This window comes from Ambystoma mexicanum, chromosome 13, assembly GCF_040938575.1.
Source record: "Ambystoma mexicanum isolate Mex_15411 chromosome 13, UKY_AmexF1_1, whole genome shotgun sequence".
Taxonomy (NCBI): domain Eukaryota; kingdom Metazoa; phylum Chordata; class Amphibia; order Caudata; family Ambystomatidae; genus Ambystoma; species Ambystoma mexicanum.
In genome coordinates, this window is record NC_090938.1 from 842,754,191 (window position 1) to 842,777,995 (window position 23,805).

Consider the following 23,805-nt stretch of genomic DNA (forward strand, 5'->3'; position numbering starts at 1 on the left):
GAGGCGTTCGAGAGGGGAAGATTGCCGGAATCCCCGAGGGAGGCAGTAATTATTCCGCTTCTCAAACCTGATAAGCCGAGCCCGGAATGCGGGTCGTACAGACCCCTATCCATGTTAAACCAGGACACCAAAATTCTCATGGCCGTGTTGGCGAACCGACTCAAAATGGTAATAAACAAACTCATACACCCCGATCAAACGGGTTATGTCCCAGGCAGGAATATATCCGATAACCACAGGAGACTCCACCATATCATAGAATAGACACAGGTCGACCCTAGCGAAATGGCAATAGTCTCGCTGGATGCAGTAAAAGCCTTGGACTCTGTGAGGTGGCCTTGGGTGATGGCGGCCTTGAAAGAATACGGGATAGGACCAGGGTACATGAGGTGGGTGAAGATGGTGTATAGCTCTCCAACAGCTAGGGGCAAAACGGGAGCGATAATTTCAGATAAATGGCAACTTAGCAGGGGCACGAGACAGGGCTGCCCCTGGTCCCCCATGCTGTATATCCTTGCATTAGAACCACTATCGATATGTCTCAGACAGCAGTACAGAGATATAGGGGTCCATACGAAGGGGGGACCGCACTTGATATCATTATACGCAGATGATATGCTGCTATACCTGCGCTTCCCAGAGGAAAACTTGCAGTATGTCCTGGAAGTGATGGAGCACTATGCGACCCTTTCGGGCATAGCAGTAAACCCTAAGAAGTCATGCATGTTCCCCCTGGGGAGATATAGGGGAGTCCCACAGGGGAACCTACCTATCCTGCAGATACCCTGGCAGACCAGAACATTCAGATACTTGGGGATCAATATATACCACACGATTGTAGACGAATATAAATACAACACGGAAAGAGCAGTGGAAGGCATCAAGAACAGCATGGGGTTCTGAGCGAAACTCCCCCTGTCCATGGTGGGACGGGCGGCCTTGCTCAAGATGGTGGTCCTGCCTAGGCTACTACACGTCTTCACGAATATCCCATATATGCTCCCCAAACGCTTCTTCACGAAACTCCATAGCTTATGCAGGGGCTTTATATGGCATAACACTAGAAACAGGGTGGCTCTATGGAAATTGCAGAACACGTATGATAGAGGGGGCATAAACCTGCGGAATTTTGAGATATACCACCTGGCGGGGCAGCTACAGTACGTGGCCAGATCTAGCTTCTGCTGTCTCGTCCGAAGACGAGACAGCAGAAGCTAGATTGCTCAGGAGGGACTGTGACCCATTCTTCTTAAAAGAACTGATATGGCTACCTAAACTAGAGCTGCAAGGGGGAGCGAGATTGCTGGAACTAGGCTGGAAAACATGGCGCAAAGCGTGCCAAGTAGTGGGAAACCCGACCCCATGCTCCCTGCAGGCGCCACTCGTGGCGCTATGCGGAGAGGATGAGCAATTGATGAAAGGTATCCGTAAATTCTGGGAACCGGTGTGCCTCGCGACCCTAGGAGATATATGGCAAGAGGGGGAGGCACTAGACTTCCAAAAGATAATGGAAGAAACCGGAGTACACAAGGGACAATACATTACGTATACTAGAATCATTAAACGAGTGGGAGAAAAGTGGCCCGAGGCAGTACTAGCAGAACAACCCGATACTGTCATTGAAACGATGTATGATATCTCGGAGGGTGGGCACGAAATATCCTGAATTTACGAACTATTGATGTCTAGAGTGGGTAAGGAGTTGCTCCAACGGAGGCGGGATTGGGAGGAGGAAGCAGGAGAACCTATGCAGGATGGGCAATGGGAAAGAGCCCAGAGATATCATAAGAAGGTGTCCAGGAATGCGAGGCTGCAGCAAATTCACTTATATGTCACCCACAGGGCATACATGACCCCCAGTAAAATCGCCAGGTTCGGAAGCACAGCAGTACAGAAATGCCCTAAGTGCGGGGAGGTTGGCGCCGGGATGATTCACATGTTCTGGGCGTGCCCGGAGGTGGGAAGATTCTGGGTGGAAGTTAAACAACGTCTGTCCCAAAAGGGGATTAAGCTAGAGGTGGAATCAGTATGGGCATGCATGTTGGGGGGATTTACCAGACCACGTAACCTAAAGCATATCAGTAAACTGAACGAGCTGGCCCACATCCTGGCCTAACAGAGAATTGCCATGAGCTGGAAAGCAGCCCAAAGACCTAGATTAGAGGTGTGGTGGAATGATCTCCTGAAATGGGCAGAGGCGGAGACGGTACGAAGCAGTTAGTAGGGGAGGAGGAAGCGGGACCCCTGATAGCATGGAGACAAATGGTGGCTACGATGTCGGGACTCTCCCATGTCGAACCCAGTGAATATGATACGTCTGAGAACAGTGAAGAGGATTCACCCAAGAGAAATAAAATCCGAGGCATCGAAGTAGGAGCTCGAGTTAATGGGGAGGGAGGGGGGAGGACTGTAATGTGTAACATGTAAATGTAAGCTAAGAAGCTAGCAAACGGAAATGTCTGATGTGTTGGTTAAGTTTGGTGTGTTAAAAAAAAAACAAAAAAATTGTTTTAAAAATAAAGTACGACATTAGGTATACTATTAGTCCCCGAGCACAGGAACCGTTTAGACTTTTAATCATGGTACATAATAGCTGCTTGTCGATGACGAAGTTGGCCATACTGTGAATAGTCACCTGCATTTTGTTTAGATCTAGCACTGTTTCAGAATCGAAGTACAGGCTAGCAATATATTCTGCCCATATTTTTTCAGAGACACGCTTAAGTTCACATGAACCAATACCCTTCTTATGATCATTAAAGTGGGCTCAATTTTTGCTATCGTGCAACTTCAACCACTGAACAACAAAAGCCAATTTGAATAATGTTTGTGCCAATTCCTATTTGTAAGAAAGCCTCATTGAAGACCTTAATTCTTTGTGCTGTCCAACTTATACAGTTGCCCCTTGTATTCAAACCGACACTAACTGCCGTACAATTTTGTGCATCAGTAAGAGTTATGCGACAGTGCCATTTGAGTGCAGCATGATCACTCAGGTTGTTGAATACAGTCCTAACTGCGCTAAACCTAGCTTTGGACACTGGATCAGCAATGATGTAATCAATATGCGTCTTAAAGTTGCTGTAGGACCATGTATAGGTCCTCCCAGTATCAGTAGTATTAGGAATAAGCAAGAAACTCAGCTCCTAACGAGCCACAAAAGTAAGGCAATCGTTCGAACCATTCAAATTACAAGAGGTGGAGCAGTGTAGATTTCTTGCGTTTAGATCACATGCTATAATAACAGATCCAGTGTCTGATGAACGGAACCATTGGAGAATATTGTCTTCGATAACTGTGATAATGATCTTGGTCTGTGATCCTCCAGGTAATACATATGATGCTCCTTCGTTAGACCCTCCCGTAATCATGGCACACCACTGGCAGGTTCCTGAGAAGTAGCTCAGGCCATGCGATCAGGGGAGATCGCCCCCCCCACCCCTTCCTCCTTCCCTCCCGTAATCAAGCCATGCCCCGGCACGTCCCTAAGAAGCAGCTAAGGCAATCAGGGGAGACCCCCCCATAATCATGGCTCACCCCGAGGAGGTCCCGGAGAAGTAGCTCAGGCCGTCAGATCAGGGGAGACCCCCTCTCTCCCTCCCGTAATCACGGCTTGCGCCCGGCAGGACCGTGAGAAGCAGCTCAGGTTGTCAGATAAGGGGAGACCACCCCCCCTCCCTCCTGGTATCAGGGCACGCCCCGAGCAGGTCTATTAGGGGAGATTCTGGCACCGGCAGAGCCATACCTAGGGACCGTGGACCTCCCGCTCACGGAGGGCCCTAACTCCCTCCAATGTCCCAAAGAAGTCGAGGTCCACACAAGGAGCAAAGGTTAACTGCTCTTTTATTATATCAAATGAGCAGGGACGACATACAGGCATCAAGTTTCATCCGAGCATGTCTCGCTAATTTCAGGCTCGCAGGCCTTTTTGTACACTTGTGACGTCACAATTGTACAAAATTGTCACTTACCAAAATCCTTCCCCGAACCTAACGTCACCTTGGGTTGGCTCCCAGAGTGGTAGGTCCAGAATAGACATATGCGTTGCCGTGTTATTGGTGGGCGCGCTGTCAGGTGGTACACTTGGGTCATCCCTAAAAATTGCTACCTGACAATTGTTACATTAGAACCCCTGATGATTGGCTGGAGATTCCAGCCGCCAGCTTCCGTCCCCCGGTGTGCTGATTGGTCAGGCCGCAGGCCCCCAAGCCTGGGACTAACGTTGTTCCAATCCCGCAAGACACCTGCTCTTGTATACTATGTATCAACAAGATATAACTATGTCACAGTGTGTAACAATGAAGTCTTTACTAATGCCATGAGAGCAGTCCAGTCCCATCGCATAGTGTAGGTGGATTGTTGCAGTTATGTGGCAAGGTTCAGTCTCAGACGTGGGATGGCTGCAGCTTCCCAGCTCCCATATCTTGGCATCATGTCAGGTCGACCGGATCACGTGTGAGGAGACCGCTAGGGAAGTCGAATTACTTTGATTTGTATTTAGCTATAAAGAAAGATATATCTAAAGAGGAGAGGAAAGCAAACAATATCTTTGAGAGAACTACGTGAATTGATAAAGAAAGTAATGAGAGACTATTTAAAAATTGCATATTAACAAGAGAAAGAAAGAAGACAACTGCAAGAAGCAATCATCATTCTCCTGAACTTAGTTTGTTTAGAATAGTTGTAGGGTCAGTTAGGGCTAGTTTTGTCCAGCAGACTTATTCCCTTTGGCCATTCACTGACGACATTCACTGACGACTGACAGGCACCTTAGGTAGTAAAAATAGGTGGAGACCCTGTAGACATAGGAAAAGATAGGCCTTATTCATATTCTTCAATAAACACACATTGAAAATGTCCTCAGAGTGTCCGCAACCTTCTTCAGAGAAGCTACAGAACCTTGAGGGCTACACACCCCAGTAGGCCACTTGCACAATTATGCCTGGGGTCAAGTTTGACGGACACTTCTCCTTCGAACAGCACATAGCAAGGAAGACACATACGGCTTGGTACCAACTTTCCCTCCTGTGGAAAATCAAGCCTGTCATCCCAAAAAATAACTTCAGATCTGCTGTTCAAGCCTTGGTCCCCTCCCACCTAGATGGTGGCAACGCCCCTTTGAAAAGCCTTCTGGGGAGTACTCTGGCACCCCTGACGTGTGTCCTGCATTCTGCAGCATGACTCATCAAAGGGCACCATAAATTCTACAACATTACCCAGTCCCTCATTGAACTGTAATGGCTCCCACTGCAAGCCTGTATCATCTTCAAATCCCGATGCATCATCAAGGTTGTCACCCTGGAGCCCCCAAACTACCTCACTGCGAAATGCAGCCTCTCCAGAGGCCTATGATCCACCAGAACGAAGGACATGTGCAGACTGGAAATTTGCTGGTGAAGGAAGGAAAGAACCATCATGTAGACCTTCACTGTCTATGCTCCAAAACTCTGTAAACTCCTCCCTGTCAATATCAGAGTTGCCCCCTTGCTTTTACATTTCAGGAAGAAGCTAAATACCAAGCCTAAATGGGGCGTGGTCACCCTAATCTACAAAGATACCACAGGACTGCACCCCTTGAAAGCAACCCCCCTCCCTAACTGTGAAATCACTTCAGCCAAAATCAAATGCTCTGCTAATGCCCCCATCACCCTCCACCCGATCTACCAGCCCCCGGGCCTGATAGCCAACATTGAGACAGATCTCTTACAACTTGCCCTCAGCAACCTGAAACCCACCACCCATCTCATCATCCTTGGTAACCTCAACCTCGGCTATAATTATCCTAATTCCATGACAGCAATAAACTACACCCAACTTATCGCCAGACCCACTCATGCTAAGGGCTGCATGCTGGACTGGATCCTGGACCACAACAGTAACACCACCATCCTTGCCAACAGTCCCTGTCCTTGGTCCAACCACAACACCATCTTCTTCTCAATCACTGTACCCGGCACTCACTACCAAACTCATAACTATCCTTGCACGTAGCACCGGATCATCCCCCTCCTCATGCCACCGCTGCCCAACTCCAATGACACCACTAACCTTGTGTAGCACTACAACAACTTGCTCACCAACACCCTTGATCTCCAAGCCCCCCTAAGATCCAGAAAACAAAAGAACGTCCAAGTCCTTAACTCCTGGTTCCCACCAGAACTAAAGGCCCTGTGAACCAAGAAAAGAACAGCTAATACCACTTGGCACAATGATCCTAGCCCAACCAACAGAGCTCTCTTCACAAACATTTCCCACCTCTATCGGAAATCTATTCACAAGCCCAAGGCAACTACATATAACAAAAGAATCTCCAAGGCAACCTCCAGCTCATGTGAACTCTTTGCCATCTTCCGTGAGTTGGAAACCCCCTCCACTCCACCTTGCACCATCCAGAAAAGACAACCTCACCAACAAAATCGCTCTCTACAGCACAATATCGCTGGAAAACAACTCAACACCATGGCACCTCAGACACACTGCTTGCTGAACCTGGGGATTTCCCCCCTTCAAGCTCCAACCCATCAGCGACCATACCCTCAGAAACATCATCAAAGGGCTTAAACCCTCCAACTGCAAAGGGGACTCCTGACCTGCCCATCATGAAGGACTGTGCTGAACCCCTCCTCCCCCTCATCACCACCTTCCTTCACCTCTTGCTCTGTTGCTCTGGCCCTCAAGGATCCTGGGTAGTCCCCTCCTCAAAGAATGCTCACTCAATCACTCCATTCCAACCAACTACCATCCCATCACCACAGTCCTCTTCCTGCTAAAAATAATTGACAGAATTGCCTTCCTGCAAATCCAGGCTTTCCCACCATATCCTAGTATCCTACCAATCCAGGTTCCAACCAAAACATGCTACCGAGACAAATCCTCATCCCTCTCTCAGGCAACTACACACATGAGTCACTCAAGATCAACCACCTCTATGAAACAATCCAAGCCTGGAGGGTCACACACATCCTCTGTCTCAACAACGAAAAGACTGAGCTCCTTCTTGTGGGCCTTCAGCTAGAGTAACCAAAGTCCATCATGACCACAACTCTTTCACAATCGATGGCAATACCATCCCTGTCTCTAATGCCATAAAAACCCTCACCATCTGTCTGGACTCCACCCTTATCATGACACGACATGCCAACTACATTCCTTCAATGTCAGGTTACGCCACTAAGCTCATTACCACAAGCAGACCTTTTTTGTCTCCAAAAAACTGACTAGAAGTGGCGCAAGCTCTCACCTGCTAAAAAAACTTGACTACTGCAATTCTCTATTTTGCGGCTCCTCTGCTAAAAACCTGTGCAAACTTCAATCCAAAACAATGCACTAAGAGCAGCACTCAACATCGGAAAGTGGGACCACATATCTGAAGCCTGGAGATCAGCCCAATGGCTCCCGGTCAAGGATAGGATCAATTTAACGATCATATCCATCACACTCCGCTGCCTCTCCAATAACGCCCCAGCTTATCTGGCAACAGAAATCTTAAAACACACTACAACATGGCCCCAACGTATGGCCTACAAACATTGCCTCATCACCCCCAGATTCAACTGCAAAAGGGCAGGAGTGGGCAGTTTCACACACAATAAACTGCCTAACAACCTCTGCGAACAATCATCCTACAACAGCTTGAGGAAGAAGCTAAAAACCTTCCTCTTCAACTAAGACTCTTTTCCCCCGACCCGACTCTCATCTTCTCTTCCTGTCTTACTGTAACCAGCACCCTGATGCCTTCAGGTTTGGTGCACTTATATAAATGCCCAAAATAAAGAAATACATAAATAAACATTTGACTGAAAACATTTTTATGAGATTATCTTCATGGGGTTGAAAAACAATACAAACTTCATTTTATTATTCAGCTTCTTTCCATTTATATGAAATAAACCTGACTACCCGCATACCTCCGGGCAATAAATCGGGGCTAGGGCCATCTGTGCTGCTTACATATACCACAGATACCACAGAATTCAAAGCGCAAGCGGGATTACATGTGCATTAGACACTGGATATCAGAATGCCACCACTGAAGTGTAAATGGATGCACCATTTTTAAAGAAAGACCTCACCCACACATTTTGTAGTCGAAGAATGTGCTGCCTATTATAAAATGTACATGAACAGATCATGGTCACTCTGGTGGTACATACTATACCACTAAGTATAAGATATCAGGTCAAGGAATGTGAACCTTCGCTGATTTATAAAGGAACAATTCTATCACACATGACATGCAAAACAGTATCACGATGTAGACAGTAGCATGGACTGAGAAGAATTGAAGGCAATCGTACCGGGTAAAATAAGAAATCCCATATACTTTTTCTGGAATATAAGAAAGGATAAATGTTTTGCTATAAACGAAAAAAATAACTTTACAAAAAGGATTTAAAAGTTGAGAATATTACCGAATTCGAAAAAATTGAAAACTCTCCTGATGAACCACGTGCGTTAAACGTGGAGAAACACGTGTTGAGAGATAAAAGGGATACGGTCATTTGAAGAAGAAAGTTTATGTTTGAAAGGAAATAATAAACAAAGATGTGCATAACCAATCAAAGATGTATCTTTGTATGATTTAAAAGTTCAGAAAAGGAATACCGGAAGCGCACTCCAATGAAGTGTACAGTTAAAAACAATACGATGTAGACAGTATCTTTGCACTTACCATTCGGCCTCGTACTGCCATGTGGGTAATTTTCCTGCCTCCTGCTGCTCTGCCTGACCTGCCTTGCCCTGCCCTGGAAAGACCATCATCTTCCTGGCTGATGTGTGGGTCACGTGACAGATTGCATGCCTGGCCCAGCCCTATATCTTTACTAGTCTAGGGCGTCCTCACCTATGGAGATCCACATCAATGGGCGTTTTTTATTCCTGTTTACTCCAATTTACTCATGTGAGCTGTTGGTTGACATCACGGTTTAGCTGCCTGCCACTTATTCTGGATTATCCATTCTTTACTCACACTAAAAAGACCCTGCACAATTAGATTGCCTGGCAACCAGACTCATACACAACATTCCACGCCACAGTGAGGTTCCTTCACAAAAAAATGTTTAAACCATGCTCGATCACAACTATCAATAGCGCACAACCAGAAGCATTTTGTCTGAATTCCCAGGCACGACTATTGAAGCGACATTTTTGATAAATCTCTCAAACTTTCAAACACTATGAGGATTTGTCACCTCCGGCATAGAGCTTTTAGATTCTCCCATTTTTTTTTTTTTTCAACCTTTCAAAGCCCCACTGGCCAAGACCTGCAGATCCTGAATAAACAGTGTTTTTGGAGTATTTTGCCTGACCTTTGCACACCACCAGGTAACCTTACTAGCCTTTTCTAGCACCGTTTTTTAATAGTTAAATAATGCTTGCAGTAAGGTGCAAGTCTTCTTTACATTATGTCTCCACACTAATCGTCAGAGCACATTTGAAATATGGGACTGTACAGACGTTAGGCTCTTCCCATTCTCAGGCCAAGACGCAGAGAAGAACTAATAGGTAGATCACAACCCTCAGACACCAGTGCGCTATAATAGAGCCCTTTCATTGATCTTACGTTCACCAGACACACTATTCCAACATGTTTTATTTGTTTTTATTTAGATTGAAAGAATCATCTAGCAACAAGTGTGTTCTGAGAACAACTTCCCACTGCCTGTAGCACCAGTGTCCTGAGGAAGGTTTGGTGGCCTTTGTTCAAACTGTGTCAATCAAAAATTGTTTTCTGCATGCCCCTCCCTAACTGAAAACACGCAATAGTGTCGACAGATGTAAAGTGCTGTTACAATGTGCAGCACATAAAATCACTTTCTGTTACTAACCTCACCTCTTCAGAACCTAATGTTCTTGTGTTGTGAATAACACCTCAAGTTGTTGTTTTAATGTATTGATATGTAACTGTACTCAGAATAAATGTTGTTTTAACAGTATCTCAACCAGTTAGTTTGATCATGAATGGCTAAGTGAAGTACATTTTAGCCCCCTGTCGGTTGCATTGAAGGGAGGGGTAGCCTTGACTCATCTCTGTCCTTGTTATCCATTCCATTTGCCTGGTACTCTACTTTTGTCTTTCTATTTTGCTTTACTGGTCATGCCACAATGCGTACCTGTCCATTGTTCTGTTCGGACTGCTTCTCCTCAAACATCTCGTACTAATGTTTCTTCTAATTTACGTTATCCTCCTTTATCTTGTATCCAGTGGTGTCTGGAATATCCATTGTGCATGTTAGACATCCCATTGAATTCTTGATAATTTCTTTCGTTCTCATTTTCAGTTTGTATGTCTTACTGAGACCTGAATCTCTCCTGTTTCCTTTCTTACATCCTCTAATAGCTTTACACACTCCCTCGAGATCCTGGAAAAGGGAGTGGTACAGGCATCCTTTTTCATTCATTTTGGTCTCCTGCTACCGGTTTTACTTCCTTTGTTTTTTTCATTTAAATATCATTTTTCTCGGTTCTCTTGTCCACACTCAATGGCTTTTCTTATTCTTTATCATCCATCTTCTTGCACTTTCTTTTCCTTTCATACTTCTTGGTGCTTTTAATTTCCGGCTCCTTTACTCCCTCTTCTTAATTATTTCCATCTTGCTCAGCTTTCTGGTTCAAAACTTGACTTCATTTTTACTTCTTTCTTGCTGTGTGTTTCTCTGGTTGCTCAGCCCACTTATCTACCTGATCACTATTTACTCTCATTTCATCCTCATCTATCAGATTTTCATTCTTATTCTTTGCCTTCTATCTCTCTTTCATGTTGTGATCTCCATTCATTTAATATTACTACCTTCTCCTCCTTATCTTCTATTCTCTCGCCCTCACTCTGTTTTCATCCCTGTCTGCTGATTCTGCTTCTACTCATCTTGACCCAGCCCTGCATACTACATTAGATCAATTTCACCCTTCTTGTCCCTTTTCTCCTTCTAAAAAACCTTCCCAACCTTTGTTCAGCCTTGCGTAAGGCTGAATGTCATTGGAAGAAATATTGTGCTCTTACGTATCTAGCTACTCTATCTTCTCTGCATTCCTCTTCCAATAAAACAGTATTTCTATCTCTCCTATCCCCATTGATGTCTTTCCCAATTACGGAGTTCTATTCTTTCTCCGCGTCGTCCAGATTCTTCTCCCTCCTCTTCCCTCTCTGCTACAGAGTTTGCTGATTTCTTCACTTCTTTTTTTTTTACTTTGTTTATTTTAAATCAAGGCAGGATGGAAAATATACAAATCATGACATATCACAAGTAATGCATATTCAAGTTCTTCGATCCCCAGTCCTCATTTCCCCCATCAGGCTTCCACCTTCCCACCTCCCTCTGGCCTCTCCCCCCCTCATGTTCGGAGGCGGAATTTTCTTTCTGGGTTGTCCAGTTCGCCCCTTAGCGTCTATGTGTCTTCTCCCGGGTCCTCTTGGTGTTTCAAGATCCATCGGGCCCTGGTCGGTTTGTAGGTCTGGGCGGGGAAGCGCTGGTCGTATTCCAGCACTGGGCTCCAAATATTCTGAAAGCGGTGGAGCGTTCCCGTCTGTGCTGCCGTGACCTTCTCCGCGATCAGGATGTCCCAGAGTTTAGACCACCATTGGGCTATGTGAGGTCCTTCTGGGGATTTCCAGGCCCTAGCCAACACCGTTTTCCCCGCCAGAAGGCAGTGTGTCAATAGTTTAGACTTGGTCCCGGAGCGCGGGTAAATCGCGGGGATCGGGGCCCCCAGCAAGACTGGTTCAGGTTCCAGAGGAATCGCTGTTCCTGTAATTTGTGCGATGGTCTCTAGGCATGTCCTCCAGAACTGTCGTATCTTTGGGCAAGCCCACCACATGTGGAAGAAAGAGCCTGGGTGACCACATCCCCTCAAGCAGGCATGATCCACCTGTGGGTTCATGTGGTGAAGTCGAATGGGTGGGTAGTACCACCGGAGAAGCACCTTGTACGCACATTCCCTATTGGTAACGCACGTGGAGAAGGTGTGCGTTCTGGTCCAGATGTCCACCCAGGTTTGGTCCTCGACCGGATGGCCCAGGTCCGCCTCCCATTGAGCCATGCAGCGGGTCTTTGTGGACAGGAAGTCCCTTAATAAGCGCCTATATAGGGTGGATACCCTGCCCCGGGTTGGAAGGTCCCCCAGTGTCAGCTCCAGGGCGGTGGGCGGGTGAGTTGCTGCCTGCTGAGTCTGGGGGTGCGAGCACCAGTGGCGTAGCTGGATATAGGTGAATCTGTCCCTTTCCTGGAGTTGGAACTTCTCCTTACATTGGGCGAAGGTGAGGGGTGTCCCTCCCATATATAGCTGGTCTATGGTCTCCAGCCCGCCCTCTATCCAGTTCCGGAAATTGCGGGGGTCTGCTCCGGGTGAGAAGGATAGGTTATGGAAGACCGGGGAGCGTGGGCTCAGTCCTCTGGGCACACCCTTCTGCTTTAGAGCCCAGTCCCAGGAGCTAAGGGTGTGTTTAGTTGATAGGAGGAGGTCTCCCCAGTGTGTTCTAAGGGGGGGTGGAATGTGTGGCAGAAATCGCAAGGGTAAAGGTGTTTGTGATTGTTCAAGCTCTACCCACCTGGGGCGGTTTGTTATGGTCTGCCATGCCTGGAATTGTGCTAGTTGTGCTGCCACACTGTAGGCCCTCAAGTCTGGGACCCCCAGACCTCCTTGCTTGGAGCCCCCCAGCATCGTTTTGAGAGGGATTCTCGCTCTCTTACCTTTCCAGATGAATTTCAGCATTTTGCTTTGGATGTCCTTAAGGGTTGGTGTGGGGATCGCTACTGGGAGGGAGGCGCAGGCGTATAGTAACCTCGGCAGTAGGTTCATCTTGCATGCTGTGATGCGCCCCAGCAGTGAGATCTCTTGGGTCTCCCATCGTTTCAAGTCGCCTTCCAGTTCTTTGAGTAGCCGGGGGAAGTTGGCTTTGTATGTGTCTCTTGGGTTAGCCGGGATGTGGACCCCTAGGTAGGGGATGGCCTTCTTCACCCATGTCATCGGGCACATCGTCGTCAGTGGCTCCCGTTCCGCTGGAGTGAGCCCAATGCCCATCGCCGAGGATTTGTCAAAGTTTATAGTGAAGCCTGAGACCTCACCATAGGTGGTAAGTTCTCGTATTGCCTGTTTCAATGATGGTTCGGCTTCTGAGATCGTGAGTAGGACATCGTCCGCATATAGGGCGATTTTATGTTGGTTGGGGCCGTCCTGCAGCCCTTTAATTCGATCGTTTCCCCTAATCCTTTGGGCCAAAGGCTCCATGGTGAGAGCGAAGAGTAAGGGTGATAGCGAGCAGCCCTGCCGGGTTCCGCATGTTAGGGGGATCGGAGCTGAGTTGTGCCCATTAATTCTTAGGCTCGTACTTGGGCTCTTATAGTTGGCCAGCACCATTGTCTGAAAAGTTGACCCAAAGCCGAAGGCCTCTAGGGTGAGTTTCATAAAGGGCCAATCTACTCGATCAAATGCCTTGGCTGCGTCCAGAGCCACTAAGACCAGTTTTTGGGAGTTCCGAGAGGCGAGGTCCACCAGATTCAGGGTTCTTCGTATGTTGTCTCCCGCTGATCGATGGAGGATGAAGCCTGCTTGGTCGGGATGAATGATCTTCGGGAGAACGCGATTCAGGCGGTTTGCCAGGATTTTTGAATATATATTTGCATCAATGTTTAAGAGTGCTATCGGTCTGTAGGAGGCTAGACTCCTTGGGTCCTTTCCCGGTTTGGGCAGGAGGATGGTGGTTGATTCCTGCATCGATGGGGTGACCGCGCCTGTGTCTCTGAAGGAGTTGAACAGGGTCACCAGATGGGGGGTCAGTTGTGGCCTGAAAAGTTTATAGAATCTGGTTGAAAAGCCGTCCGGGCCTGGGGCTCGTGTTTTAAGCGACTTGATGGCCTCCTCGACCTCCTCCCCCGTGATGGGCTCCTCCAATTCGTCTCTCGTCGTGTTGGCGAGACGGGGAACCGCTGCCTTCCGTAGATATTCCACCTGTTGTGGTCGGTTCCGAGGGGTTGCCTTCATGATTTGGGTCAGGTAGTCTGTCGTGAGCTGTTGTTTTTCGGGCTCCGAGTATCGAGTGACCCCCTCAGGATCACGTAGGCCTGCAATCGTGTTGACGCGTCTCCGTTTGGCTAGTTTGGCCACCAGGAACCTGTTTGCTTTGTTGCCCTTCGCGTAATATGATTGTTTGGCTTTTGCCATCATTAGGGCGGTTTGTTCCGCGTAGTGGGCCTCAAGCTTCTTCCTCGCCGTTCGCATGATCCGTTGCGTCTTAGGGGACCAGCCTTTTTCTTTGTGGATTGCCTCAGCCTCCCTTAGCTCGTCCTCTAAAGCAATTCGAGTCTGGCGTCTGTTCCGGTGGTAGGCCGCTCCCTGAGCGATGAGGGAGCCCCTGATTATTGCCTTCATGGCGTCCAGTTATTTGCCAGTGAGGTGTCCGAGGCTGGGTTTTCGTCAAAGAAGTTTTTAATTCCTGTCGCGATCTTGTCTCTCGTAGCCATGTCATTGAGAATCGGGTCATACAGAGACCATTTGCGTGGGTTATTGAGATTGGGGTCCTGAACCCGGAGTTCCAAGAACACTGGAGCGTGGTCGGACATGGCTCTCGTGCCGATGGAGACCTCTTTGACTGAGGGGAAGGTGTGTGGGGAGATCAGAAATAAGTCAATCCTTGAGAAAGTGCGGTGTACGAACGAGTAGAAGGAGTAGTCTCTTTCGTCGGGGTGAAACACCCGCCACAAGTCTATTATCTCTAGAGACCTGAACAACCGGAGGAGGCTGAGTGCTTGGGCGAAATCGCTTGGAGTCGGGGGGTGTGACCTGTCTTTAGTGGGGTCGGGAACCCCATTGAAGTCCCCTCCGACGATTGTTTGGCCCTCCACAAAACTAGCGAGGGTCGTGCCCAAAGAGTCGTAGAAGAGTGATTGTCCCGTGTTAGGGGCATATACCGAGATGAGTGTGTATAGGTCTCCCAACAGGAGGCATTTGACTGCTGTGTATCGGCCTTCAGGGCATGTTTTTGTTTCCAGGATTTGTGGGTTCAAGTCTTTTCTAAAGAGAATCGCCGTGCCCCCCTTTTTGCTTGAGCCGGAGGCAAGAAATTGAAGCGGGAACGATCGAGAACGAAGCCGGGTCACATCCGCCGGCAGCAAGTGGGTCTCTTGGAGCATAGCTATCGCAGCGTTTTCGTCCTGGAGCTTTAATAAAATTGCCTTTCGTTTGTTAGGGGAGTTCAGTCCGTTAACATTTAGGGAGAGGATTCGCAGAACCTGGTGGTCCAGAGGTGTCCCATTCTCTACCTCTTGAGTTGGGGGGGGAGTTTGGGTCGATGGTTCAGCTGCCATGTTTGTCATGAGATCTTGTAGTACCTTCCTGCACTTGAGGTTTTAACGCGGGACCCCAACGGGGGGCCGCAACTTTAACTGGTGGGTAGACTGACATTGTAGGTACGGGCCTACCCTTGGCCAACGGGGCCGGTTGTCCCATCGTGTATCAAGTACTGTGGGTTTCCAAGGAACGAAAGTTGGAAAGTGTCCTTGGAGTGGGTATGAACCGTGGGTATGGTCCACCGTCTCCGCCCTCGAAGGTCGTCAGATTAAGCGTTATGTGGCGGGTCCGAATTCAGGCCGGGTCAGAGGAGACCAGGGGGAGATGTAGTTGGAACCTGGAGGTGCGGAGGGCGCCATTGTTCATTTCTTTTTGTTGATCCGCTGGGTTGAGGACCATGGCGTACGTTTAGGTTTCGGGGAGGAAAGCGGCCCGGAGACCTCAGCTCCCTCTGGGGTTGGAGTGGAGAGTTCCTGGGGCAAAGATGGATGCATGATCCTCTCCGCATCCTCCAAGTGGCTGATCCGGCGTAGGGTGCCTTTGTATGTGAATTGTAGAGCTGCTGGAAACAGCCATCTGTAGCGGATTTGCTGCTCCTGGAGGAACAGTGCCAGGGGTCGGAGTGCTCTTCTTTTCTGGAGGGTGAGTGGTGAGAGGTCCTGATATATTTGGAGTGGCGTGCTCTGAAATGTAATTTCCTCCCCTTGGCGGCTGATCGCCGATATCGCTTCCTTAGTTGTAAAGAAGTGGACCCTCGTAATGACATCTGGGGGGGTCAGAGAAAGTCCCACGACGCGGGCGAAGTCTGTGGGTGCGATCTAGCAAGAGCTGAGATTTATCCAGGTCTGGGAGGAGGGCCTCGAAGAAGCGTCCCACGTAGTCCGCTAGCTTGTTGTCGGGGACGGAGGTCGGGACCCCCCGAATGCGGAGATTATTGCGGCACGCCCTATTTTCAAGGTCCTCATGTTTAAACTCCAGGATCTCGCATTTCTGATGCAGGGCGTCAATGGCTCTTCGCATTTCCCCTAGAGTGGTGGCGTGGTCCCGCGAGTGGTCTTTGATTTCTCCGAGTCTCTGTTCGGCCTCTGTAACCCGTTGGTCCATCTGTTCGATTTTGGTGGTGAGTTCTGATAGGCATGAGCAGAACTCCGACTTGATGTCCGCCATGAAGGCTATCAGGTCCCCTTTGGTAGCGAGGGTTCCCCCGTCCTCTTGTTGTTTCTGTGGAGTGAGTTTGGGGGGCTCTTGCTTCCTGCTTTTATCTAGCGTAGTGAGCATGGTGGAGATATCTGCACCCTTGCCAACCTCTGTTTGCCTAGACATGATGATCGTGTTTGGCGGTCTTGGCTGGAAGGGTTGCGGCGAGGCCGGAGCTGTGACTGGGTCGCTGGCTGGATGGGTGGGCCGGGGCGCCCCAGGAAGCACCGAGTGGTGCGGGAAAGGAGGGCCCGCGAGGTCGGGCTTCTCTGGATGGCTCTCGGGGCTTATCTCGTGGCCTCCGTGTTTCCCCTGTCGACCTGGCCAAGTGCAGCCCCCGATGAAGTTCTCATATGTTCACCGGGCAACCTTCGTCTGCTGCTCCTCTTCGGTCCCCCTGAAGCCCGTCGCCATCAGGTTCGTAGTATATTGTTGAGTTCCGGCGCGGCCGCCATCTTGGTTTCTTTGAATGGCGACGGGGGAGCGGTTCGGTCGTTAAGTTCTAGGAGAACGCTCCAGCGTTCGGAGGTCATTATAAGCCAGATTGTGCCTCATCGGTTCTGATCGTCGTAGATGGCATTGGCGACTTGGATACTCGGTCAGAACCGCTTGAATTTGGTGGCGGCGGCAGACATCCCACGGGCGGCCTCAAGGGAGCGACCACATCGATGGCGCTCCAAGCCACGCCCCCATTTCTTCACTTCTAAAGTCACTTCCCTTTTTTCAGCCTCTGTTTCTTTTACTTGCCCTGTTACTTCACCTATGCTTTCATGTTCTGATTCTGATACCTCTTTATATTTGATTGGGATACACCCAACAGCTTTTCCAATGTATCCTATTTCCTCTGTCTTAATTCTGTCTGTTTACCCTTCCATGATTTCCTATCTTACTTCTTTAATTAACTGTTTACTTGAACCTGCTTCTTTTCCATCTTCTTTTAAACACGCTGTTGTTATTATCATTCTTAAGAAACCTTTGTTGGAAGTGGTTCTTCCTTCAAATTTCAATCCTATTTATTTCCTCCTTTTCTATCTAAAACTATTGAATGAGTTGTTTATTCTAGAATCTCTTTCTTCTTTCATCTTCACTCTATTCTTCCCCTCATACAATTTGGTTTCCGTTCTGCCCACTCCACTGAATCTGCTTTATTGCATGTTTCTAATTCTCTTCTTTCTGCCAGGTAAATTAAGCAATCTTCTATTCTTATTTGTATAGATCGTTCTTCTGCTTTCAACACTATAGATCATACTATTCTTCTTGCTCAACTATTGCTTTATCTGGATCTGTTCTTAGTTTGTTCAAGTCTTATCTTTCTGACCACACATATTCTGTTTCTTGGGCTGGTAAGTTTTCTCCATCCTATCCACTCTTATATGGTGTTCCCCAAGGTTCTGTTCTTGGTCCTCTTCTTTTCTCTTTGTATACTATTCCTTTGTCTGACCGTATTTCTTCTTTTAATCTTTCTTTCATGCAAATGACTCACACATTTCCTTTTCCTTTTCTTCTTCAATTCACCTTGTCTACTCGCTGTCAAGTCTTGGATGACTTGCCAATATTTACATGTCTTTGTTTCTTCTCCACCCGGTCTTCTTTTTCCACCTCTCGTCTTCCTTTCTCTCCCTTGGCTCAAAATCTTGGTGTCATCCTTGACCCCTCATTTTCCTTTTTCTTACATATCTCTAACACTGCTTGTTCTGCTCATTTTCATATATATAATCTCTGACGTGCTTGTCTTTTTCTTTTGTTTCAGGCTACTAAACCTTTTATTTCTTCTCTTTTCTTCTCATGCCTAAATTACTGCTCTGTTCTTTTTCTTGGCCTCCCAAATCCCACCTTACCCCTTTACTGTTGTGTTCTTCAATTCATCTTTTTCAACTCTTTTTTTGTTCCTTGTTAGTCCTTCTCTTCATGCTGCTTCTCTGCTTTCTTTTCATCTCTAGCTTACTTTTCACTTTTTGTGTTTTGTCGACAAGGCTATTTATGGCCTTGTGCCCTCTAATCTTTGTTCTCTTGTTTCTTTTTATTCTCCTTCTCATTCCCTTTGCTCCCAATCGCTTTTTGTTCCATCTGTTCACAAACCACTTTGTGCCTCTTACAGATTTCGTTCTTTTTCACTTCTTGCACCTAAGCATTGGAATGCTCTTCCCCAATTGAAGGAAAGATGCAGTTCCAAGCTAAAGGGACGCTGTGTTGAGCATAGCTACACCCCCGTGTCAACTATTAAACATTGCATGAACCGCAAAGCGGTGTGCAAGTGGTGAGCAGTCTGCAGAAGGCTTACCTTATTACTTGTTCAGATGAAGGTTGGAGGAAAGCTGCAGTTCCAAGCTAAGGGGAAGCTGCGTTGAACATAGCTCCACCCATTGGTCAACTATTAAACATCACGTGAACCACAAAGTGGCCGCAAAGTGGTTTGCAAGCTGTGAGTAGTCTGCAGACAGCAACAGCACCAGCAGGCCGACGAGGGGCTGTGACTAATTCTGAAGATCATGTCTTGAAATACTTGCGTGAGTACTGCAGATTGTAAGACTTTTCTTTTGAGCCGCAACTCCACAAGCGCGTTAGATTAAATGTAAGCAGTGGTACGCCCCTCGTCCTGCAAGTCAATCATACGACTTTTAAAATTTCTCTTTAAATTTCACAAAGTTCAATAACTGAATGATTATATTCCCATGAGCCGCCCATGAGCTAATTTTTCCATCCAGGTTTTCATCCCTAACTTGGAGACAGTTTGGTGTCGGCCAAAAATTATTGTCTAAGGAGCCCATATTCCGACTGAAATGACAAGTGGAAGGATGGAGATCCAGAGGGAGGGAGTGTCTGAGACTCCCGGCTTCCTGGATGAATCAGTCGGCCTCAGCAGTGGAAAGCTCTACGGTTACCAGCCAACCAGAGAGGGCTGGAAAGCAGCCAGAGGCAAGTGACCCTGCTTTTAGTACAGAGGGTGGCAAAGGAATGACCAGCAGACCCCGGCCAATATCCCTTTAATGTGGGTGGAAATTGGGGCAAGAACTTCCTCTCCTTGTAACACGTTGGTGAGGGATTTCAACACGCAACAACAGGGGGGGATGCCACCCAGTCACTTATGCCAAGAGGCAACTCTGGACTAGCGGTTGAACTTCTGGGCGAAAGAACTAGTAATCCTCAGACACTCGCTGCCCAGGTGAGCTCTACTATGGGCGACACTCCCCCGGCGACTGCCACGAGGTCGGAACCCACCGCCAGCTATTCATACTTTTGGCAGCAAAAATAAAGGTCAAACAAAAAAAAACACTACAATCATCAGTCAAGTCAACATAGCTACCTAGAGTCTTGACTCCAACCAACTTACGGTGGAATCAACGTTTCTTCTATTTCAGAAATAACAAGCGGAATTAATTGAGTGTGGATAAGGCCCAGGTGAATGTTGGCGCAACTGACTGCGCTGTACCCCCAGTCCCTACCCGCAGATGGAGGAAGAGGTATCGGATTGCACCTTCCTGCATATCACTAAAGTAATAGACTTAGAAGCTGAGGACATCCCAGCCTTGCCTACCTGGGCGATTAAACCTTTAGATGCGACGGGGAGTGTGTGCGAGGAGGCGTTGTGTAGTGAGGATGGTTGTACCAACATTACTCCTGAACGAGCTCCTATTCTTCTCGCTCTGACAAACTGGGCCTTTGATATCGAAATGTCCCACAAAAAGGTTATCTCGGAGGAGCAGGGCCCGGGCAGGGATGGAAGTTTGGATAATAAAAGGGACAAATTGATAACCGGCATAAGCATGCAAGTGAGCCCTCCCCGCCGCCCGAACAACAAGCACCCTAGAACATTGTCAGCCTCAGGGGATGCCTATCTGAAGGAGGCTGACAGAGTACTCTTGGATTAAGACTTTCTATTGGATATTGCGGCAGCGCAAGTCGAAGAACAGTCGATAATCAAACCAACGATTGATGCCGGCTTAATAGCTGCTTTTTCGATCAATATGGCCCCTTTCACGAAACGTTATGAAAACCTTAACAACCAGATAAGAGAGCAGACAACTGTAATGGCAATGCTCCATTCTAACGTTTTATTTGTTGAAAGATTTTTACCGGCGCTGCAAGGCAACCTTGATAAAAATATAGCGCAGATTACTAACATTCTGCATAGTATCATTGACCCAATAATAAATTAAATAAATGAAAGGAGGATTGACCAGGGCATTCCATCAGTGGAAGCCCTACTCGAGGCTCAAAAGACGAGGACCATAGAGCTAACAACGACTTTATTGGAGTTGCCCAGCGAACATATGTTAGAAGATCCACTGAGTTTGAGGGCCTTGGAGGACAGACGGAGGCCTAATTTGAAGATCATAGCAAACGCGCCCTAAAGTCGTACAGAGAGTGAGGACATCGATATTCACTGTTATGAGAACCTGGCAACCACTGGCAAGCCGGCCACAAATGACTCAAGCAAATCCGTAAAGGCAACTGTTAGGCCCAGGGATTCATCAAGGACAGAGGTGGCGAGTTTGAGTAAATCCCAGAAGAAATTTGACATGTTCTCTAAATTACAGAATGTGAGGAAGTACTCCTCATAGGCTGAATCAACTCTGTAAAGTAAGCTGATTGGTTTTTCATTAACAAAGTTTGTGCTATAAGAAGAAAGGTTGAATAAACCTCAAAGGGCAAGAAGAAACAGGTCACGTTCACAAACGCCAGAAGTTAGATTTATGGGTAGAAAGCACCAGGAAAAGATGGTGAAAAACATAGAGGAAGAACAAACCATCGCATTGTCACAAAAAAATAAATGAAATTCTGCATCTCTGTGGAAGGTAGAAAAATATGCATGGGTAGTAGAGGCCATCCCGAGGAAAGATCTCAAGTGATGGGTGAAGAGAATTGGACCTAGCTAGCGCGCTAGTGACCGGGAGATCCCGATCATAATGCCTAGAGCGTGAAGGCAAAGTAGAGACATCCCATATGCTGCTAGGGAGCTGGAATACTAAAAGTTTAGCCCACTTGTTTGGAAAGGGTGCCCTAGAAATTGGCCACTATGACGTCATTTGTTTAGAAGAAACGTGGCTTCGTAAAGCACCTGTGTTGGAGGTTTTCACCATTTACTTAAATCAGGCACAGAAAGTCCAAAGGGGGCGCCCAATGGCGGGGCTCCTAATTGCAAGTAATTTCAGCTGTTTATCCTTCACCGTTGATACGGGTTTTAACATTAAAGGGGGGATCAGCCCAGGATAGCACCTCCAGTATTTTAATGATATTCAACCTTTACTGGAACTCCAAGGAACTTAAGGCTATTCATTTCTCCAAAACAGTTTTGGACCTGATTGATGACTCAATAGGGAGATGGTCCAATCATGATATTATCCTGTGCGGGATTGAAATGTTCATTGCTTTGATGAAAAGGCGAACTTGATAAAAGAGGTTACCCCATATGCCTCTATATGGGGCAGATGGGGAGCAGGTGCAAGTGGATCTAGGTCACCTGGCCTAAGCCCCGCCCACCTGGTGCCTTCCTGCCTGCCACTCTTTTTCACCACTTAGCAAGCCCTGCCCATCTGGTGCCTTCCTGCCTGCCGCTCGTTTTCACCACTTAGCAAGCCCCGCCCACCTGATGCCTTCCTTCACCATCACTGTCTTGTGGCCAATGCTGGATTTGACTTTTATGGACTTCATTCATTCACGGTGCGTCACTCTTTCTCATCTCTCATGCTGGACTTCCTTTGCATCTTGTACTCATGGTGGCCCTGAAATATGCTGTTCCCATCTTCATCTTGTATCCTGGCTTGCAACATTATGTGTTACTAATGACTTCTGCAATTGTATTCGCTCTCCACTCTTGCTTCTCCACTCTTTTTGACTGCTTACTCTCTTTTCTCTCCTCCTTTCCCTTCTCCCTTTTATTATCTCTTCCCCTTACTTTCTTCTATGCACTTACCCTATCAGAATTGTCCCTGGACCTAATATGATAGCAACCTCGTCTGTTTCCTCCAACCTCCCATTACTGTTTTTTTCCTCCCCACCACGCCTCCAGCACTATCTGAAATGTCGTCAGGCCTAGTATGATAGTCGCTTGTTTTGTTCCTCCCCTCCCTTTCTGCACCGCTCTCCCTCACCTTTTGTTTTCTCCGGCTCTTCCAGAAATGTCGTCAGGCCTAGTACGGTAGTCGCCTGTCTGTTTCCATTTCCTTCCCACTCTCCCCCTCCCTTCCTTATCTATGTCTTAGCTCTTGCACTATCTGAAATGTCGTCAGGCCGAGTACGATAGTTAATTTCACATCCTTACTGTTCATGGCCTGTAAGAATGTGGTTGTAGTTTCCCTTGTTCCCTCCCTTGCCTTGAAGCGCTTTGAAACACATTGTGTATAGGTGCTATATAAATAAACGATCATATCAAATAAACGATCATATCATATCATATCAGAAATCAGAGGTAAACAATGGAGGGAAGTAATTGCCTTAAGGAACATCAAGTTAGTTAATGGCCACACCAAGAGGGATATCCCGGCATGACTGACCTGAAAGAGAGGCCTCGAGAGAAAAGTCCTAGACTATGGGCCTCATTACAAGGTAGGCGGTAGCCATGGTGCTATTAGCGCCATGGCTACCCCCTTACCGCATTCCGGGTCCGGGTTGGCGAAATAGGGATTTACCGGGTCATTCCAACCTTGGAGGACCCGGTAAATCCCCATTCCGAGAACCATTCCCATTCGAGCCCCCATAGGGCTCAATGGGAATGGGGATGGAGCTAATAACGGGCCCGCTAATTGCGGGCCCGCTATTAGCTCCCTGGTCCCTTAGCGGCTCCCGCAAAGGGCGCCTGCTAAAACCAGGCACCCATAGCGGGACCCGCTAAGGGACCTCGGAATAGGGTGGTAAGGGTTTACCGGCACCGGTCTCCTTACCGGTGCCCGTTAACCCTTATCACCCACCTCGTAATGAGGCCCTATGTCTTCGTCTCTGCATATACAAGAGAAATGATTGTGCTTGGAGGTACTGGAAACCACGTTTAGTGATCATAACATCTTGAAGTTAGCCAGTAAAAAATGGAATACAGAAGTACACAAAGGGCCTCATTACACGGACGGCGGTAAGGGTTAACGGTCACCGTTAATGGCAACGGTGACCGTTAACCCTTACCGCCGTACTACGAGGTCCCTTTGCGGGTTGGAGGATTTAACGCCTGCTTCTTGGTCCTTTGCAACAGAGAAATCAGAAAATCAAAACTTAATTAGGAAAGCTAGAAACTCACAGGCAGCTGGCCTGCATGGAATAACAAATCTAATGCTGAAAAAGCACCCGGAGCTCTGGGACTCATTTATGTTGGAACATTTTGAGCTAATTAAAAAA